Here is a 20,737-nt window from a genome sequence, read left to right as displayed (position 1 = left end):
GACATCGCACACATTCTCCAGTCAGTTACTTACGAGGGATGCCAACAGCAGTCACTACAGGATAATAAAGAGTCTCTATGTAGTAAATTGCTGGATATTCCATTTTCCCTGTGACGTGACGATTCGGCTATATTGCTCCTACTGCCGAAAGTCACTGCGCTTATAACGGAGACGATAATGCAATCTTCAAAGTAATTTTACCAGCTCATTGGTCACATGAGAGACATTCCAGTGAACAAACAATTCTCGTAAGCTATTTTTAAACATTGTGTCACAACGAAATGGAAATCGATCATCGAGGAAACTACAACAAGCTACACTTTGTTTTATATTTTGTTCACGCATACAAAGGTGAATGTCGCACATTCCTGCTCTATTACATAAAATTTAAGATGCTCATTTTTAACTTCATCATCTCTGTCAAAATAGCATCATTTGCAATCGTAGGTGCAGGTCTTTATGATTCCTGAAATTAATAAAGAAAACTTAATTTGCCTTTTAATAGATGTAAACTAATTTGGCAGGGAACTGGGTAACAGAGTGGTAGTGTTGAGCATGAGGTCACTTGTTTGAAAACAAAGTCAGTGTGTAGTGAGACTCTCAGCAAGGAGAGACTGATGATAGAGCGAAATTGCAATCAACAGGACGTTGGAATGTAAATGGTGGGACAGAATCTAAAAGTTTCAATGCAGGACTGAAATCGTTTCGTTTGAATGCCCGCAGTATAAGGAATAAGAGAGATTAACTTGAGGTACATTCAGATTGAAAGTTATGACCTTGTGGCCATCACTAAATAATGACTCAAAGAAGGTTATGGCTGGGATCCTGACGTCCAGGAATACACGTTGTATCGAAAGGACAGGCAGAAATGGTGGCGTGGCGGTATTAGTAAAAATTATTTCAGACCATTAGAAAGTGGTGACATAGGGTCGGACGTTGTTAAATTATCCTGTGTAGAGTAAAGAAACTGCAAGAGTGAGAAGACCCTGATAGGTGCTATATGGAGACACACCAGCAACAGTATGGATAAAATCTAAAATTGCAGCGGGAGATAAAACACACGCCAAAATAGCAATATTACAACAGTCATGGGGATGTCAATCTACAGGTAGATTGGGAAAATGAAGTTGGTGCTGATCCCAAGAAGGAAATTTTCTAGAGTTCCCCCAAGATGGCTTTTTTATGCAGCCCGTGCTTGGTCCCACTGGAGGGCAGGCTGTTCTGGATTGGGTATTGCACAATTAACGGGTATTGAATACAGAGCTTAAGGTAAAATAACCCTGAGGGACAGTTGATTAAGATATGACAGACCACACAGAAACTTGAGAAGCAGAAGGTGAAATAGTACGGCCCAGTATTACACTGGAGGAAAGGCAATTGCAGAGGCATCAGCGTGGAGTTGGTCTGAACTAACTGGAATAAATGAACACCGGCAGGGATGACGGCAGAGCATCAATGGCTGGAAATTCTGAAAGCGATACTAAAGGCACAGGCTATATATACATCCTAAAGAGGAAGAAGTATTCTAAAGACAATCTGACACAGCCGTTAATAACAAGATACTTCAAAGCCATCTGAGATACCAAAGAGAAGGCATCAAAAATGCAGCAAAAAATTCTGGGAAGTTGGAGGATTGGGTTGCTATTAAAAACCAAAAAAAAAAAGTCATGAAGAAGCTTCAGATAGCATTCCAGAGTAAGCCGCCAATAATATTAAGGGAATAGCACGTTTCTTCAGATACATAAGTTTAAAAGAGATGCGAGAGTGGATATCGGATCTTTGGACAACAATACTAGAGAGGTTGTAATAGGACACAAGGAAATGGTGGGCGTACTGAGTAAGTATTTTGCATCAGTCTTCACTGCGGACGACACAACAGTGCGTCGTCAATTCTCGGCAGTCAATGGTTAGAAATGTGTGCACTTCCTATCACTAGGGAAACGTTTCTTGAGAATCTGGATCAGATTGTGTTATGCCCAGGGTTCTGAAGGAGGTGTCTGAAGAGATTCTGGATGCACTAGTAATGATCATTCAAGAATCACTAGATTCTAGAATGGTTCCTGTAGACTAGAAATATGCAAATCCCACGCAACCCTCCAAGAGGGGGCAGAGGCATACGAAAGGAAATTATAAGCTCCTTAGTCTGATCCCAGTGGCTGGGAAGATGTTGGTGTGGATAGTTAAGGATGTGGTTTCGGCGTACTTGAAGGCACATGATGCAGTAGGCTGTAAACAGCATAGATTCCTCAAGGGAAAATGATGCTTGACAAATCTGTTGGAATTCTTTGAAAACATAACAGGCAGGAAAGGCAAAGGTGAAATAGTGGATCACGTAACGAGGTGCAAACTTGAGGCGGCTTAATATGTTAATAGCCAATGCTATAACAGGAAAGATACTGGCTGACTGGCAGGAGGCAAAGAATGGGAAGAAAGGGAGCATTTTCTGCTTTGTTACGGATGACCTCTCGTATTTCACATGGTCTGTGCTGCGTTCGCTTCTTTTTACGTTACATGACAATGATCTGGGAGGCGGAAGTGAGGGCTTTGTTGCAAAGTTTCTGAAAGATACGAAGATAAGTAGAGGAGCACGAATTCTCGAGGAAGTGGAGAGTCTGCAGAATTATTTAGATAGATTATTCGAATGGGCAAAGAAGTGGCAACTGGAATACTTTGTCGGAAGATTTATGGCCGTGCACTGTGGTAGATGAAATAAAAATGCAGGAGATTTTCTAAATTGAGGTAACATTTAAAAAGGGGAGGCGCAAAGGCACTTCTTGATTCCTTGTGCAGGATTCCTAAACTGTTAATTTGCAGGCTGAAGCGGTGATGAGGGAAGAAAATATGAATGCAAGGATATAGTGTTGAAGGTTTTTAAAGCACTGGCGAAACTTCACTTGAAATATTGTGAGTGATTTTGAGCCCCTTATCTTAGAAAGGACGTGCAGACACTGAAAAACGATTCGCATTGAACGACTTGTCATAAGCAACACACATAAAAGTTGTTGGTGAACGCAGCTGGCCAGGCAGCATCTCTAGGAAGAGGTGCAGTCGACGTTTCAGGCCGAGACCCTTCGTCAGGACTAACTAAAGGAAGAGTGAGTAAGGGATTTGAAAGTTGGAGGGGGAGGGGGAGATCCAAAATGATAGGAGAAGACATGAGGGGGAAGGATGGAGCCAAGAGCTGGACAGGTGATTGGCAAAAGGGATACGAGAGGACCATGGGACAGGAGGTCCGGGAAGACAGACAAGGACTGGGGGGACCCAGAGGATGGGCAAGGGGTATATTCAGAGGAACAGAGGGAGAAAAAAGAGAGTGAGAGAAAGAATGTGTGTATAAAAATAAGTAACAGATGGGGTACGAGGGGGATGTGGGGCATTAGCGGAAGTCATCAGGTTGGAGGCTACCCAGACGGAATATAAGCTGTTGTTCCTCCAACCTGAGTGTGGCTTCATCTTTACATTAGAGGAGGCCGTGGATAGACATGTCAGAATGGGAATGGGATGTGGGATTAAAATGTGTGGCCACTGGGAGATCCTGCTTTCTCTGGCGGACAGAGGGTAGGTGTTCAGCAAAGCGGTCTCCCAGTCTGCGTCGGGTCTCGCCAATATAGAAAAGGCCACATCGGGAGCACCGGGTGCAGTATATCACCCCAGCCGACTCACAGGTGAAGTGTTGCCTCACCTGGAAGGACTGTTTGGGGCCCTGAATGGTGGTAAGGGAGGAAGTGTAAGGGCATGTATAGCACTTGTTCCGCTTACACGGATAAGTGCGAGGAGGGAGATCAGTGGGGATGGATGCGGGGGGGGGGGGGGACGACGAATGGACAAGGGAGTCGTGTAGGGAGCTATTCCTGCGGAATGCAGAGGGGAGGGGGGAGGGAAAGATGTGCTTAGTGGTGCGATCCTGTTGGAGGTGGCGGAAGTTACGGAGAATAATATGTTGGACCCAGAGGCTGGTGGTGTGGTAGGTGAGGACCAGGGGAACCCTATTCCTAGTGGGGTGGTGGGAGGTTGGAGTGAGAGCAGATGTACGTGAACTGGGGGAGATGCGTTTAAGAGCAGAGTTGATAGTGGAGGAAGGGAAGCCCCTTTCTTTAAAAAAGGAAGACATCTCCCTCGTCCTAGATGCGGCGGAGACGGAGGAATTGCGAGAAGGGGATGGCGTATTTGCAAGAGACAGGATGAGAAGAGGAATAGTCCAGATAGCTGTGAGAGTCAGTAGGCTTATAGTAGACATCAGTGGATAAGCTGTCTCCAGAGACAGAGACAGAAAGATCTAGAAAGGGGAGGGAGGTATCAGAAATGGACCAGGTAAACTTGAGGGCAGGGTGAAAGTTGGAGGCAAAGTTAATAAAGTCAACGAGCTCTGCATGCGTGCAGGAAGCAGCCTCAATGCAGTCGTCGATGTAACGAAGGAAATGTGTGGGACAGATATCAGAATAGGCACAGAACATAGATTGTTCCACAAAGCCAAAAAAAGGCAGGCATAGCTAGGACCTATACGGGTGCCCATAGCTACACCTTTAGTTTGGAGGAAGTGGGAGGAACCAAAGGAGAAATAATTAAGAGTAAGGACTAATTCCGCTAGACGGAGCAGAGTGATGGTAGAGGGGAACTGATTAGATCTGGAATCCAAAATGAAGTGTAGAGCTTTGAGACCTTCCTGATGGGGGATGGAAGTATATAGGGACTGGACATCCATGGTGAAAATAAAGCGGTGGGGGCCAGAGAACTTAAAATCATCGAAAAGTTTAAGAGCGTGAGAAGTGTCACGAACATAGGTAGGAAGGGATTGAACAAGGGGGGATAAAACCGTGTCGAGGTATGCAGAAACGAGTTCGGTGGGGCAGGAGCAAGCTGAGGCAATAGGTCGGCCAGGACAGGCAGGTTTGTGGATCTTGGATAGGAAGTAGAAACGGGAAGTGCGAGGTGTGGGAACTATAAAGTTGGTAACAGTGGATGGGAGATCCCTTGAGCGGATAAATTCGATGATGGTGTGGGAGACAATGGCCTGGTGCTCCTGAGTGGGCTCACGATCGAGGGGTAAATAAGAGAAGGTATCCGCGAGTTGTCGCTGTGCCTCGGCAAGGTAGAGATCAGTATGCCAAACTACAACAGCACACCGCTTATCGGCGGGTTTAATAATAAGTTTAGGATTAGTGCGGAGGAAGTGGAGAGCAGAGCGTTCCGAAGGAGTGAGGTTGGAATGGGGACAAGGTGCGGTGAAGTCGAGACGGTTGATGTCCCGTCGGCAGTTAGCGATAAAGAGATCCAGAGCAGGCAGAAGACCAGAGCGGGGTGTCCATGAAGAAGAGGAGGGTTGAAGACGGGAGAAGGGGTCATCGGTGGGGGTGGAAGAGTCCTTGCCGAAGAAGTAGGCTCGGAGACGGAGACGGCAGAAGAAAGGTTCCGCATCATGGCGAACACGGAACTCGCTGAGGTGTGGGCAAAGGGGGACAAAGGTGAGGCCCTTACTGAGAACAGAGCGTTCTGCCTCCGACAGTTGAAGGTCGGAGGGGATGGTAAAGACCCGGCACGGATGACAGTTGGGATGAGAGGGGGGAGTGGGGAAGTTGGGGGTGTCAATGGAGAGGGGAGGGTTGGGGTGAGAGGAAGATGGAGCCTCTGAGGTCCCAGGAGCTGACGGTGGGATCTGAGGGAGACGGAGTTGCAGAGTGGTGGTGGGGGAAGGGGAGACGGGACTCACAATAGCAGCACATAAAGACCCGGCCTGGAGTTCAAGGCTGGAATCTTGAGAGCTCGGATTAGAGGGGGGAGTGGGGAGGCTGGGGGTGTCAGTGGAGAGGGGATGGTTGGGGTGAGAGGAAGATGGAGCCTCTGAGGTCCCAGGAGCTGACGGTGGGATCTGAGGGAGACGGAGTTGCAGAGTGGTGGTGGGGGAAGGGGAGACGGGACTCACAATCGCAGCACATAAAGACCCGGCCTGGAGTTCAAGGCTGGAGTCGCAGTTGGTGGTTGCGCAACCACTTTCAATGTGTCCATGGTCGTTGCTGGAGTCAGGGTTTTGAATATGCCCTGAGGTGTTGGAGCCGGCGAGATCAATGGCAGAGGCAATCTGAAGTTCATGCCTGCTAGTTTCATGGCCAGCAGGCTCTGGAGTCCGTAGATGTAGGATCTTGCGATATTTGCCTAACATGACAAAGTCAAAAAAACGGCGATTGCTTGTCATATGCATTGCGTTTGTTGGCTGCTGTCCTGTATTCTCTGGAATTAAGAATGAAGTGTGACCTCATCGAAAGCCATCTGATGTTGAAAGGCCTCGATATAGTAGATGTGATGAGAATGTTTTCTATGTTGAGGACGTCTAGCACCAGAGGTTACAGCCTTAGCATCCTTTTGGAGATGAAGAGGAATTCGTTTGCAAGAGAGTAGAAGATGTAGAATTCGTGTCCGTAGGCGTCTTTGGAGTCGACGTCTTTCCATATATGTAAGGCAGAGTTTGACAGTTTAATGATTGGCCACGGCATGAAGGGATAAGGAGAAAACGTCCGGACAGTGGGTCTGAGAGGGAAAATAAATCAGCCTTGATGCAATGACGGAGCCGACATAATAAGCTACATGACCTAATTCTGCTCATAAATCAGGTTCTAAACTTCTCTTACCTTAAAAAAGTGAAAACTCACAGTGCCTTTCCCTTCTTACCATGGAAAAGACTCAGCTAAATCGGGGCCATGTCATGTTCCGGTCCGTGAAGTCCGCCTTCCGGTTCACTGTCCGGTCCATCGACCCGTGCTCTAGGTTTTCCTGTCTACCCTGCTTCTGTTCCTGCTGCGCACTAATTGAAGCGCTGATTCTCGTTGGGGATGGCTGCATAAATACCTCCAGAGACCAGGGCGTGGCTGCTTGATTGTTCTTGTCCTCACTCCTTGTATCCCTTCCCCTGCCTTCTGTTTCGTCGCCTGAAGCCTTGCCTTGTCTTGCCGGTAACTCTCGCCTCGCCTGAAGTTCTTGTCTCGCCTTGCATTGCCTGAAGCCTTGCTTGTCTTGCTGGTAACTCTCGCCTCGTCTCGCCTGAAGTCTTGTCTTGGAGTCACCCTGTCCCTAGTTCCCTTCCTGTCCCTTGGCTCCGTCGGGTAAGCCAGGCCGTCTTGCAGTTACCTGAAAAACACATCAAAGTTGCTGCTGAACGCAGCAGGCCAGGCAGCATCTCTAGGAAGAGGTACAGTCGATGTTTCAGGCTAAGACCCTTCGTCAGGACTAACTAAAGCTGACTGGCCTGCTGCGTTCACCAGCAATTTTGATGTGTGTTGCTTGAATTTCCAGCATCTGCAGAATTCCTGTAGTTTGCAGTTAGCTGCAGTTGGTTCTGTCCCTTCCTGCCCCTTGCCTCCATCGGGTAAGCCAGGCCGTATTGCCGTTACCCTGAGGTTGGTTCTGTCCCTTCCTGTCCATTGCCTCCGTCGGGTGGAGTACCGCGCCCTGCCCAGTTGATCCGTGCCCTGCCCAGGTGATCCGAGCCCTGCCCAGGAGGAGCCTCAAGACCCCAAGACTCGAGCCTCTCCCCCAGCCAAGCTTCAAGACCCCAAGACTCGAGCCTCGCCCCAAGCCAAGCTTCAAGACTCCAAGCCTCGAGTCTCTGGTCTCCAGCCTCGCCTCAACTCTCTGGTCTCCAGCCTCGCCTCAACTCTCTGGTCTCCAGCATCGCCTCAAGTCTTTGGGCTCCAGCCTCGCCTGAAGTCCCTGGTCTCCAGCCTCGCCTCAAGTCTCTGGTCTCCAACCTCGCCGCAAGTCCGAAGAATGCAGCCGCGTCCTGCCTGCCAGCCAAGTCACGTCCTTGCCTAGTTCTGGGGTCCCAGCCAGAGGCAAGACCCAGGTTTTAGGTCCTAGTCCTGTCACTGTCTCGGAATCCAAGCCCGGGCTCCTAGCTCTTTTGTCCAATCCTGTTCCGGGTTCCCGGTTTTCGTCTCCATGTCCTAGCCCTCACCCTGTACCCTAGTACTGTCTCTAGTACTTCAGTGTCTGTGTCTTGCACCTAGGTCCGTTCCCAGCCAGCTCCGTATGACAGGCCAGGCTGTTCGGATTGGCCACAAGGTTTCCACTACGGTCTCCATCAAGACAGATGTACCACACAACTGTGTACTAAGTTCCGTCTCTCCTCGCGTTACACTTGAAACTATGTGACTAAACACAGCATCAAAACCATCTTTAGGTCTGTCGTAAACCGAATGACAGGTGGTGACTAATCAGAATGTCGGAGGGAGACTGAACATTGGCTATAACTACAACCTCTTACACAATGACCTCAAGACCAAGAAGATGAATATTGATTTCAGTAGGAGGAAACAGAGGTCCATGAGCCAGTCCTCATCGAAGGCTCAGAGATGGACACAAATCGGCAACTTTACATTCCTCGCTATTATTGTTTCAGAGGAACTGTCCTGGGCACAGAACGTAAGTGGAATTTCGAGGAAAACAAGGCAGCATCGCCACTTCCCTACGAGTTTGCAGCGATTCAGCATGGCATCTTCAACGTTGATTAGCTACAAAAGAGTTGTATGGTGACTGGTTGCATCACAGCCTGGTATGGAAACACCAATGCTATTGAAGTAAAAATGCTTCAAAAGCTACAGTCCCTCCCCACCACTGGCCTCTTCTAAACGAAACGTTGATGCAGGAAAGTGGCATCGATCATCAGGGAACCTCCACCGCCCAGAATATACTCTCTTTTTTCTGCTCCCACCACGAAGAAGACCCAGCAGCCTCATGACTCACTCCGCCAAGTTCAGGTAAATTATTAAAGCTCAACCATCGGGCTGTGATATTATGGAGTTACAGCGTCCTTGAAAGTGGGTGCGTAGATTACGGAATCTCGACAGAATTAAGGTGCCTGATGTTATCCACGGTGATATGATCCTGATGGTCACAAAGTAAGTACTGTTCCTGAACCTGCTGGAGTGGGTCGTCAGGGTGCTGCACCTTCTCCCAAAGATAGAAGCGATAAGAGAGTGAGAACTAATTACAAGAGTAAACGTCCCTTCCTGTGCTGTAAGGGGATGCAGATAGCGGGAGCGGGCTGGTTATTACCAACAGGAATGGCTTAGATATATGTAATGAAAGGCCTTAGGTGGGTCAAATGACAAAATCCTGGCGGCGACTGAGGGCAGCATGCATGCGTTCACAAGATATTTGAATTGGCCAGTCATGTTGAGGGAAAAATGAGAAATGTAGTGGAAATTTCAGAAATGATGGCAAGAGAGTAAAGGTTTCAGATTCAGATTATTTCGGTGGTGTTGCAGCAGCTCCACAGCATTGAATGTATTTTGATTGTGAAGGGTCAGATCCAGCCGCTGTAGAAATCGTTACCATAGATGAGCAATTGGAAAATGTAGACATCTAGTTTCTATTGCACAGGGTAAGGAATTAAGCAGATGTTTGTTTTATATTTTTTCCTTGATTGCGGAGGCACGTATAGCAGGTCTGCGTATCATATGGGGTGGGGGGGGGGGGCGGGGCGCTGGGAGCGGACCCAAATGCTAAACACAGACACTGAACTACTCGGAACAAGACTTGACGAGACAGCTGGGACAAGAAAACAGACTTGGGCTAGGACATTGGCTAGGCAAGAGGGACCAGGACAAGGAACTGGGAACTAGGAGCCTGGGCTTGGACTCCGAGCCGGATAATGGACAAGGACTCAGAACCTGGGTCTTGACTCAGCCTCAGAACCCGGAACTATGCGAGGACATGACGTGGTCTTGGGAGACAGGACTAGGCGAGGCTGCAGGACAGAACGACAGGGTCCAGGGCAAGACGAGGGAACTCCAGTACAAGACGAGGGAACTCCAGTACAAGACGAGGGAACTCCAGTACATGACGAGGGAACTCCAGCAAGGGACGAAGCACATGGACAGGACGACAACACGAAGCCTTGACTTGGTACTCAGGAACAGCCAAGCCTCGGACTTGGGACGACAGGAACCTCGGAACCTAGGACTTGGGACACAGGTACGCAGAACACAGAGCCTTGGTCTAGACCACGGGAATACGGAGCCTTGGACTTGAGAGACACGAACAAAGGGACATTGAACACAGAGCCGGGACCTCTCCTTTGGAACAGGACTTGGGGCCAGGGTTCTTCATGAAATGCTGAACACGACGAGACAATTCTCAACACTAGGTAGCGGCAAACAGCCGGACCTACCTAGCGAAGCCGTGGACACAGAGACAGTTCCCAACACTAGGTACCGGCAAACGGCCGGACCTACCCAGTAAAGGCGTGGACACAGAGACAGTTCCAACTCAACGATAGACAGTTCCTTATCCTGACACAGCAAGTTTCGCTCCGGTGGTTGAACTTGACAAGGTTACAGGCAAGGCTCCAGACACAGTTTGCGGGCAAGGCCCCAGACACAGATTGCAGGCAAGGCTCCAGACACAGGTTGCAGGCAAGGCTTCAGACACAGGTTGCAGGCCAGTCTTCAGAAGGAAGGGGTAGGGAAGGGAACAGTCAAGCTTCAGGGTAACGGCAAAGACGGCCTGGCTTACCCAACGGAGGCAAGGACAGGAGAGACAGATCCAACAGCAGGGTAACGGCAAAGGCGGCCTGACTTACCCGACAGAGGCGAGGACGGGATACTGACGAGACGAACCAGCAACCACACCAGAATCCAGTGCCACTGATTTTCACAGCCCCAAGACGAGCATCAGGTGCCTATGATTAACCTCAAGTGAAACAAGAGCTAGCCGGAAGACCCGGAGTCCGTAGTCCACGGACCGGACCGTGAACCGGAACGTGGACGTCATGGACCGGTAACCATGACACTAGGGAAACGATAGAAAACATTTAAACAGAAAGGCTTAAATTTGCATGAGTGACGAAAGCATTTTTTTTTCTGACTGTGTTGGGTTATTGCAATATAAATTGAGTAATTCGAAGTATGCTTGACGATGATGATATAATAATCTCTAGAGAGTGCACGAAAGATGCACTCTTCAGTGCAGGTTAGCGCCTGCGCACAACGCTCATTTGGTCGATGTCAGCTGAATCGATCATAAAACCATTTATTTCATCTGTCATGTGTTTTACATTGTCTTCTTGTCATGAATGTCATTCTAGAATTGCTGCAGCCTTTGGGTAGCAGGTTGGAGCTCAACTGGATGTTTCGGTCATGGTCCGGTCCGTGATGTCCCCATTCCTGTTCACGGTTCGGTCCGTGGACTCAGGACTCTGGGTCTTCCAGATGCCCTTTGTTTGAGTTTATCATAGGCACCTGATTCCCATCTTTGGGCTTGCAATATAAGTAGCCTTGGGATTGAGTGTGGGCTGCTGGTTTGTCTCGTCAGTCCCCCTTACAGCAACCTGCTGATGGAAGGCTCGTGAAACCATTTGTGATCTCTAGGCCTGGTTGGAGGACCACTGCTTCATGGGGCCTTGTTGCCACTCGTTGGAGTGATCTGTGCGGTATGGATTTGGCTGTTTCCCTGGCCAGATGAGTGGCTGCCAGCCACTCTGAGCTAGGTAGGGATCCGGCTGTTTCTGTAGCCAGCTGAGGTTGCTGGCCGAACTGAGACTTGGAGCTACCCTGGAGCAGAGATGGAACTGTCAGTCGTTCTTTGGTATTTTCCTCTGTGGGGTAAGCCGGGTTGTTTTGCCGTTTCCCTGTGGGGGTGGTGGGGCCTGTGTATTCTTGTCTTGTTCTTCCCTCTGTTGGGTAAGTCCGGACGTTCTGCCGTTACCTGACGGAGAGACCTGTCCCACCTTGGTGTGGAGAGGAAGTTGAGTCCCGGCTTGTCTGAGGATAAGTCCGGGCTCTACGTTTATGTTCTGTCCTGTCTCATGTTAGTTTCGTGTTAAAGATGAGTCCCGGTTTGTCGAAGGATAAGTCCTGGCTCTATGTTGATGTTCGGTTCCCCGTCTGTCTCTGAGCTTCAAGAACCCAGGCCTCGACGATCCCGCAGCCAAGCACAAGACTCAAGAACCCAAGCCTCGAGGATCCCGCAACCAAGCTCAAGACTCAAGGACCCAAATCTCGAGGATCCCGCAGCCAAGCTCAAGACTCAAGAACCCAAGCCTTGAGGGTCCCGCAGCCAATCTCAAGACCCAAGACCCCAGCCTCAAGCCTCAAGAGCTAAGACCCCAGCCTGTCTCCAAGCTCAGGCCTCTAGACCGCAGTCACATCCTGTCCTGAAGCCATGTCATGTTCTTGCCTGGTTCTGGGGTCGGAGCCAGACGCAACATCCAGGTTTTGGGTCCTTGTCCGGTCTCGGGCTCGGAGTCGAAGCTTGCCTCTTAGTCGATGGTTTCTAGTCCTGGTCACGCTTTCGCCAGCCCAAGTCTGCGTTCTTATCCCTGCTACTGTTCTGAGTCCTGTCACGTCCCTGTTCCTTGTACTTCAGTGTTTGTGGCTGTTCCCAGCACCTCATTGTGACAGTTTCAGCACTCTGGCGACTCCGAGAGGATTCTGGGAGACAGCGTCAGCATGCGGGAACCTTGCGAGGAGTGCGAGATGATCAGACTGCGGAGAAATCTCGATGAGCAAATTGTCTAATTCTGACCCTATATCTTACGGAATACTGTCAAAACCGATTTCCTGCATGCAGAAGATTCCGTTCAGGTGGCTTAGGTGTGACAAATATAGCACATTTGGAATTTAACTAAACGGTTAAACGGTAAGTGCATTTATGTACCTTTAAGTTCTAAATGATATGTGGTCAGCTATGAAGAATGCAACGACTCTTTTTTTCATGGAGCTCCTTGAACATTTTGGACAGGTTGAGTAACCACCCTTTCCAGCGGACAAATTTATCTTTCGATCTGAAACACCGGAGCCCTCTTCCACCGAAGTGCGACTTCATCTCGCCTCTCACCAGTGATATTTGTTGCCGTTACGTGTAGTTGTATTATTTTAAGACACTAATCATTGTTATTTTGAAACATTTGACACTCACTGAATCTGTTACGATTTTTCCTAATGTTTGCAAACAGTATATTGCCTATACGCGGTCAGATATCAATAAGTTTTGAAGCCAGCAGCAACGATTTCATCACTTGCTGATAGGCGCCTTGTATTAACGCCATTGATAAGAACGACAACTTCACTTTCTCCCGGTTTCACTGCATTTCCAAAAAACACACCCGGGCCGCCTATGTTCGCTCCAGATGATTACCAGGCTTAATTATATTTCAGATATGTCCCTCATAAACATGTGAGCACAAAGCCCCACACCTTGCTAACGCCTCCATTAAGCACTTTACGACCAGTCCTTCATGTCGTCAGATCTCAGGCATTAATCTCAGAGCAGCAGATAGAGCAAGAAGAAATCGTACAAATACTCCAGTCAGTTACTTACGAGGGGTACCAATACCGCTCAGTACATGATAATAAACACACCCTGTGTAGAAAATTGCTGGATATTCCATTATCGTGTGACCCGACGTATCAGCACAAATGTACTACACGAGTGTGTACTACCCTTCCGGCTCGACTCGCGTTACTCTTGCGACTGTGTGTCTGAGCATAGCATCAAAGCTATATTCAGGTCTGTCTTAGGCCGAATTAAAGATAGTGACCAATAAGCATGTCAGAGGAGGATTGAAAATCTGCCGTAACTACAACTTCTTACTCAATGACATTAAGACCAAGAAGCTGATTATTGACTTCAGTAGCAGCAGCTGTTCTCTTGTGATGCAACCAGTCCTCATCGAAGATTCACTAGTGGAGAGAATCTGGCACATTATTTTTTTTTCTCGCTGTTAATTGTTTCAAACGAACGGTCTTGGCGCAGCAGGTAAGTGAAATTGCGGAGAAAACAAGGCAACGCCTTCCCTTCCCTTCGAGTTTCTGGGATTCGGCATTACATATTAAACGTTGACGATCTACTATAGATTTGTAAGTTAAGCAGCTGCATCACAAGCTGGTATGGAAATACCAAAGCCATTGAACGAAAAATCCTTCAAAAATAGTGGATAGGGCACAGTCCAATTCACACCCTCCTGACCGCTGGGCACTTTGGTACGAAACGTTGATACAGGAAAGCGGTATCGATCATTAAGCAACCTCCGCCACTTAGGATATATTCTCTTTTTCTGCTCCAACCAGGAAGAAGGTACAGCAGCATCATGACTCATACCAGCAGGACCAGGTAAAGTTACTACATCTCAACCATCAAACTATAGTCTTATGGGGTTAAAGCGTCCTTGAAAGTGGGTCCGTAGATTATGAAATCTATACAGAGTTGAGGTGGCTGATGTTATCCACGCTGGTCATGATCCTGATGGCCGTACAGTAATGACTGTTCCTGAACCTGCTGCAGTGGGACCTAAGGATGCTGCACCGTCTGCTCGATGGTCGAATCGAGAAGGGATCCAGAAACGAACACGAGGGGAAACATGCCTTGTTGGGCTGTGAGGCGAATGCAGGTAGCCGGTTCGGGCAGTTACTTCCAACAGGAATCCAGGGTTACTTGCCTTGGATATAATGCATTGAAAGGCCTTCGGTACGTGATGTAACATCCAATATTTTCATAGCTCACCATCAAAATGCTGGCGGTAACTGACGGCAACAAGCATGTTTTCACAACACTTTTATATTGGCCACTCAGGTTGAGGGAAAAGTGAAGAATGTAGTGGAAATATCGGAAGTTATGGCAAGAGGGTAAGAGATTATTTTATGAAACAATGAATTTAAACAGAATAGGATAATTTACCTCCCAACAGCAGGTGTTCTAAAAGCTACACAGTATTGAATATATTTTGATTGTACGGGGTCATGTCGAGCCCTAGTATTGATTATCATACGAGAGCAATAGGAGAATGTACAGATGTAGTTTCCACTGCAGCAGGTTAAGGAGTTAAGGTCGAAATTACAAATCTTTTTTTTTCATTGAGGAGACACTGAAAGCAGGACTGGGGAAATAAGAGGAATGATTTAAACTTAAAGACATCAGTTTGAATGAGAGTAAGGGATATAAAGTGGCGAGAGCATTGTTCAGTGATATTTACAGTCTAACAGGATTGCGTTAATATAGCATAAACTAAACAATTAGACGTCCTTGTGACGATGGTGCTGTAATAATCAAAAGAGGGTGATTGGAGGAACTACTTTGAATGGTCAATTTAAAAAGTATCTTCAGAGTAAACGAGATACCAAACCGTTCTACATCTACAATTACGCGAAAACTTTTCAAGCGGACTTCAAACTTGTCGTAGGGTTTTGAAGTTTGCGAGCCTCAATGACCCCGACAGTTCTGTCGGCTTGATTCAGGACCTTGAGCTTTGGCGCTTGACAGGGTCACCCGTAGAAAACAGGTCAAAGCGTAGAGGTCAGACGAAGAGTGGTCCACCTGTCCCCCAGGCTCGGGAGTTCAGCTCACTGCTGACAACTGTGACTGGTTATTGTGGTTAACCGTGAAAATGTTACGGAAGCAGCAATTAGGAATTCTTAAATATATACGTGTGCGATGGTATGGACAGAGCGCGATACAGGACCTCATTCCTGCGCCAGCGAGGTAACGCAGTAAGTCAGTCAGTATGGTGATACAATAGATATTAGCGATGCCAAGGTTAAACACCATCAGGGACGAATGAGCTCAATATGGGAATTCTCCACACAATAAGTGAGTGATACGGTTTATTCTTTGATCTCAGTAAAACAGATTTCGAAAGCGATGGAATAATTGCCTATGAATATCGATGGTAAAGCATTGAAATGTAATCAATTAGCATAAAATAGCCAATTAATTCGCATTATAATTTCATAAAATTATAAAAAAATATGTCGTCCGGTATGGCCGTGAGAACAGGACAAATATTCTACAACGTTGCAATAAACCTTCTAAGTTATCGGACAAGTGGCTTCCGGTTTCAGTTTAACTTCCCGTTTCTTTTTTAGTTAAATATAAGTGAACAGTAATGTTATCAAAAACGAGAAATAGGAATGGCGGCTGGAGAAATTTCGCAATTCAGCAATAGGTATTGTTCGATAAAAAGTAAAAGAAGGTGGTGAAATGAGATCAAAATGTTGTAGCCCCTTGCAAAGATTTCCAATAATTTGCAACAAGAAAATCAGCGATAAGATGGCGTTATCAAGGTCATTTTTAGTCTGAGAGGAACTGTTAAAAGTGGAGTCGCAGTTTGAAAGGAAGAGACCACGCGAGTTCGTACTAAACGACAGAACACTATGAAGCGGCAGGGCGAAATCCTATCGCCTGAACATAAACTCTTTCTTGTTTCTGAGGTTTCATTATAAGACTGTTTCTTCAACTTTATTTCAACTACCTCCACAAAAATTTCGTAATTCATAACGGACTAACAGAAGAAATAACATTAACGTTCTGGGCACGAAACAAAGTGCATAACTTATAGGTAAAAAATAATTCTGTTTTCACTGGCAAGATATTTCAATCACTCCAGATATTCTAGTCAGGGAAAGTACTTGAACACATTCACTCTGTGAAGAAACACATATTCATTATTAACATCCTTAACCTCTCGAAAACATATGCATAAATTGGACGTCACCGTAGTGTAATTTTGGACAATGCACACAAAATGCTGGAGGTACTCAGCAGGCCGGACAACATCTATGAAAAAGAGTGCAGTAGACATATCGGGCCGAGGCCCTACAGCAGGATTCCCTTTCAATAGATGCTGCCTCGCCTGTTGAATTTCTATATGTTGCTGAGATTTCCAGCATCTGCACATTTGCACTTCCTTAGCTTGCCTTTGGTGCAGCGAAATTTCTAGAATGAAATCATATCGATTAGATAAATCATTGCATCTCCCGAAAGATAAATCGATGTTCTATTGTGAGGGTGACGTCGAGGTTGCTGTTTTGATTCATTAAGACAGCAAGGCAGGACAATTTTCGTGTCTGTCTCGGGATTCATATGTCTTATTTTGTATATTCCCCGTTTTCATGCATAGTGAGTTTCCTCAGCTCTTGAACCAGGTACAACGGAGATCGTATTCTTATATCCAGACTCTCAGAGGGTGCACACGAGTGTTCAGTGGATCGCTGATCAGTCAATTAGTATATTATTCTAGCAATGTAAGAATCAGACCAGCATCACGCAGTTCGTTGGCCAAGCCTCCGGTATTAATCCAATGACATAAAAATAATTATGCCAATGTAAATATCACATCAGCAACACTTTATTTCGGTGGCACATTTGAAGAAATTAAGTTTGCTGCTCCGGTTTGAAAACGGCCTTCTAACGCACAGGAACCCAGCTACGCAGATTTTTGTTAGACTTATCAGATCTGCTGACGATTATAGAACATGTATGTGACCTCATAATAAAAAATACAATTCAACTGACGTTTTCTGTACAAAGTCGGCCATTCAATGTGACCAGATGTTTCACTCCTGTCTATATCTCTTCCCTGAATTTCCTCTGGCACCGAGTGTAGATACACGTGTTGGTACAGGTGCAGAGAAATTGCAACATGAACCCAAACTCCTGCAAGATAAACGACGGTGAATTAAGATATCTGTCCGTATAAAAGAAATTTTGCGATTGCCTGATCATCGTAGAGGCTATGAATGGAATCCACAATGAAATGAAATTGGCTGATAGAGCGAACAGTAAAATCATTGACTCTCTCCGGTTCTCCACCTCTGAGTCCTTCTTATTGTCATTGCTGGTCCGGAGTCCTCGGCGGACTCTGTTTGCCGCTATAATATTTCTGACAGTTAAAACATTGAACAATATAATTAAAGCAAATAACAATAACGGTGTAATGATCGTATTAAACATCTGGTAAGCTTTCCACACTGGTGACGTGAAGTAATCCGCCCTGACAATGCAGCGCCAGGGAACGTTGTCAATAATCGCAAAAGGTTCTACTGCAAAGTAAAATGCAACACACCTAACACAACTTCCTGTGCCAACAATCAGAACCATTATAGTCGCTGTCCACTCAGTGCAATATCGTTCCCGCAGTTTTTGGCTGCGAATTGCAACACATCGATCAAATGTGAAAGCCACCGTTAGCCAGACAGAACAGTCCATGGTTGCGAGCCGAAAGACAAGTGTCACAGTGCAAACCGGAGTGATGAGCAAAAGTCTTGCAAAGACATAAATATTATTCATCCGGTCGAATATTACGCCAGAGATAACAACCATTAAATCAGTTATTGCCATCGCCACCAGGTGATGCATTTGCAGAGTCCGCACTTTCCACGACACAGGATCACAATAGCCATTAAATTAACTGCAATGAAGAAAATAAAAGTTAGTTTCAAGCGCACAATATCGGATGTATTTTCCACGACGCATACACAGAATTGTTTACGGACAGAAGGGAAACCATTCTTTTGGATCAATTCCGGATTAAACTGGCTTCGACCCACAAAAAGTTTACACAGTTTGTCCGAAGTTGCACTCATGCCTGAGACAAGGCAGAATTGGAATCTCAGCTCAGTCGGCAAATTTCCAGCAGTTTGCGATGGGATTCCGCAATCTTTGGCATATTTACCAGCGGGCTGCTGATCGATTACGTCCTTCATGCGAGCTGTTAAAGCTGAAGTGAGCATTGATAGTGAGAATATAATGTGCGCAGACAGATTGTTTCCTCTGATGTGACACATGTGAGTCTCGGAACCTGCAGCGCTATAATTAAAGCCGGGAAAAAACAAATCCAAAAGGGAAAACAGGATAGCCAATTTTTGCAATTGAAAAGATACTTTGAAATACATATTGAAAATGAAACGTTATTTGTTGCGTGATTCTGTAAAAGAGAAATAATCCTGGAGCAGGTCGATGGGACTAGGGTGAGACTTAGAAGGATAAAAACCATCAATGCTTTGGAAGCTCGGGTGGATAAAATGCTGGAACAAAATCAGTTATTGCAATTGGCAGAGAAACCAGGGAAAAGAAAATAACTATACATCCTGAGAGAAAATAGAAAACATATCCTTCAAACCTGATTAGACCGAAATCCCTCGTCAAAAAAACACTTTGTGCAATGCATTTCACTGCGAATATGATGTTGTGCGGTGGGTAAAGCAAGGAGATATCGCAAACATACTCCTGTTACTTACTGGGAATACCAATCGCAGTCAGTATAGGATAATATGCACTCTCTATGTAGTAAATTGCTGGATATTCCATTTTCTGTATGGCGTGATGACCAGGTTATAATGATCCTACGGCCAAAAGCTACTGGTGATTGCTTTGAAAGCGCTTATAAAGGAGAGGGTACTGCAACCATCAAACCATCTTACCAGCTCATTAGTCGCGTCAGAGACAGCCCAGTGAACAAACAATTCACGTGAGCCATTTCTAGACATTGTGTAACAGCGCAATGGAAACCGCTCATCGAGGACATCACAACAAAATAACATTCCTTTTATCTTTGTTCAGGCCTTCAAAGGGGAATGTCACACATTCCTTCTATATGACACAAAGTTTGAGTCCTGCCGAAGGGTCTCCACCCGAAACGTCGACTGTACTTTTTCCCAGAGATGCAGCCTGGACTGTTGAGTTCCTCCAGCATTTTGTGTGTGTTTCCAAAGTTGAAGATGCTTATTTTTAACTTTATTGTCACTCTCTAGTAAGTATCATTTGTAACGGATTGCCCAGCCATTCACGACTCTAAGCTAATAAAGGAAATTAATTTGATTTTTAAATGACCTTAATTATTTAGCAGTGGCTGAGGACAAGAGTGATAGTGCTGAGTATGAGGTAACTCGTTGACAAATAAAGGCAGAGTGTGATCAGACTGTTAGCAAAGAGAGATTGATGATGGGGCAAAAGTGCAGTGATCAGAATGAGCTGCAGTGTAATAGGTGGACAAAATCGAAAAGGGTAAATGCAGGATTAAAGTTGTCTTGTTTGAATCCACGCAGTATACGGAATAAGGTAGATGAACATGAGGCACAGCTACAGATTGTCAGGTATGACGTTGTGTGTATTACTAAATCATGACTGAAAGAAGCTTATTGTTGGGAGCTTAACTTCCAAGGATACACATTGTATCGAAAGTATAGGCAGAAGGGATAGCGTGGCACTATTGGTAAAGATGAAGTCAAATCATTCGAAAGAGGCGACACACGGTAAGAAGCAGTTGAATCCTCTGGGTAGAGCAAAGGAACTGCAAAGACGAAAACGCCCTGATGGGAATTATATACAGACCCCCAAGCAGCAGTAAGGATAATGTCAACAAATTAAAAAATGGCATCCATAACACATGCCAACAGGACAATGTTACAACTGTCGTGGGGGTTTCAATAGGCAGGTGGATCGTGAAAATTAATTTGTGCGGCATCCCGTGAATGCCTCCAAGATGGCACTTTAGAGCAATCCGCATTTGAGTCCACGAGGAGGCAAGCTGTTCTCGATTGGCTGTTGTGCAAGTAACGGGAATCCATTACAGAACTATAGGTAAAAGTACCCGTCGGGCAGAGTGATCATTATATGATAGAATTCGGGCAGATATTTGCGGAAAACTGAATAAGTATTTTACATCAGTCTTCACTGTGGAAGACAGAAGCTGGAATTTTGAGTGAGTCAGCGGTTAGAAATGAGTGAATTTGTCATGAGTAGTGGGACGTTGCCTGTGTACCAGAAAGGTCTGAAGATAAATAAGTCACCTGGACCAGATGATGTTGTGCCTAGGGTTCTGAAAGAGGTGGCTGAAGAGACTGTGGATGCCCTAGTAATGATCGACAACAGATTTGTAATAGCGTGTATACTGACTGGTTACCTCCAGCCTAGTATGGAAACACCAATGGCCTTGAACGGAAAATCCGTCAACAAATAGTGCATAAGGCCC

At 46.2% G+C, this 20,737-nt stretch overlaps 1 protein-coding gene across 1 annotated transcript in view; it reads right to left on the bottom strand.

Moving 5' to 3' along the window:
* The window catches only part of LOC134338979 (probable G-protein coupled receptor 139), a 48,639-nt gene that overhangs the window by 1,891 nt on the left and 26,011 nt on the right, over positions 1-20,737 (bottom strand). The window lies entirely within an intron of this gene.

The sequence above is a fragment of the Mobula hypostoma genome, chromosome 28, assembly GCF_963921235.1.
Source record: "Mobula hypostoma chromosome 28, sMobHyp1.1, whole genome shotgun sequence".
Lineage (NCBI taxonomy): Eukaryota > Metazoa > Chordata > Chondrichthyes > Myliobatiformes > Myliobatidae > Mobula > Mobula hypostoma.
The sequence above is the reverse complement of the archived record's forward strand: the minus strand, read 5'-3'. Positions and strand labels throughout refer to the sequence as shown.